We start from the raw sequence: 1,343 nt of genomic DNA on the forward strand, positions 1-1,343 counted from the left end.
ATACCACTTGGGGTCTATCTTTTTCACGCGCTTCAGGAGCCGGGGAAGGTTATGAAGCTGGACAACTCCACGAAGGCCAGGTGAGGCCTGCAACTTCTGGCTTCTCCTGCCAGGACACCTTTTTCTTGGAGCATCCTCTTTGCAATCCCTGCACTCTCAAAAGTGCCTCTCCACAGCCCAACACTGCAGATCTTAAAGTGATGTTGGTCTCAAGTTGGTCAGTGGCTGACTCTTACCTTTCAAAATGGTTTCTCAAGAATCTCAACACTGGGGCCGGGGAGATGGCTCAGTGGAATAAGCGCTTCTCCGGCAAGTGCAAGGGTCTGAGTTCAATCCCCGGTTCTGCCAAAAGAAAAAAGAATCCCAACATTGATCGTTCATGGGCGTGATGATTGGGTGTTCATGTCTTACACATGAGATGTGCCTCCCTCAAACCTTGTTACAACGTGGGCACATTACCTATCTGCTGTGAAAGAGTCAGTTTTGGAGTGAAACCCTCCACTGTTTGTGTAATTTATTTTCGTGTGTTTGGTTGTTGAAGGGTCACACTACACATCTCGGACTCATGGTGATCCTCCTGCTCTCAGCCTCCTCAGTGCTGGGATTATAGGCCTATGCCACTATGCCGGCCCGGACTCTGGTCAGCTGAGCCCACCCTGGGGGGGGGGGCTGCCACAGCATGTGGTGCCTGAGGCTGAACGGTGGTCTCTGTGCTTGCCTAAACTTGCCTAAGCAGGCGCTTTCTCTTGCTGAGCTATCTCACCTGTCCTGTTTTTGTAATTTATAATAGTTGCTGCAGGCATGGTAGTGCATCCCTGTCATCCTTGTTGATGTTTATAATGTTTGCCATGTTATTTTCATGTTTTTTTCTCTTGCAAATTTAAAAATGAATTATTTCATAGATTTACTTTATATAGTTTCTTTTTTTGTGTGTGGAACCAGGGATTGAACTCAGGCCCTTGTGCTTGCCAAGGAAGCGCTTATTCCACTGAGTCATCTCCCGGCCCCTTATTTTATATAGTTGCTAACAATTTCAGTATCTGTATTTACTGGGAATTTAAATTTTGTGTGTATGTGTGTGTGTGTCTGTGTCTGCTGGCCCTCCTTCATGGTGTTTTATTTTTTCTTTTCTTTCTTTCTTTCTTTCTTTCTTTCTTTCTTTCTTTCTTTCTTTCTTTGGCGGAACCAGGGATTGAACTCAGGCCCTTGTGCTTGCCAGGGAAGCGCTTATTCCACTGAGCCATCTCCCGGCCCCTGATTTTGCTTTATTGATTTTTTTTTTTTTTTGAGGCAAAGTGTTGCTGTACGGCGCAGGCTGGCCTTGAGCTCGTGAGAATCGTCCT

The 1,343-nt window shown here is 46.2% G+C and overlaps 1 pseudogene; it reads left to right on the forward strand.

The window, feature by feature from the left end:
- Positions 1-360: 360 nt before the first annotated feature.
- LOC111813349 lies at positions 361-469 on the forward strand (annotated as a pseudogene).
- The last annotated feature ends 874 nt before the right edge of the window (positions 470-1,343 follow it).

Source organism: Octodon degus, unplaced genomic scaffold (assembly GCF_000260255.1).
Source record: "Octodon degus isolate 3935 unplaced genomic scaffold, OctDeg1.0 scaffold00007, whole genome shotgun sequence".
NCBI classification, from domain to species: domain Eukaryota; kingdom Metazoa; phylum Chordata; class Mammalia; order Rodentia; family Octodontidae; genus Octodon; species Octodon degus.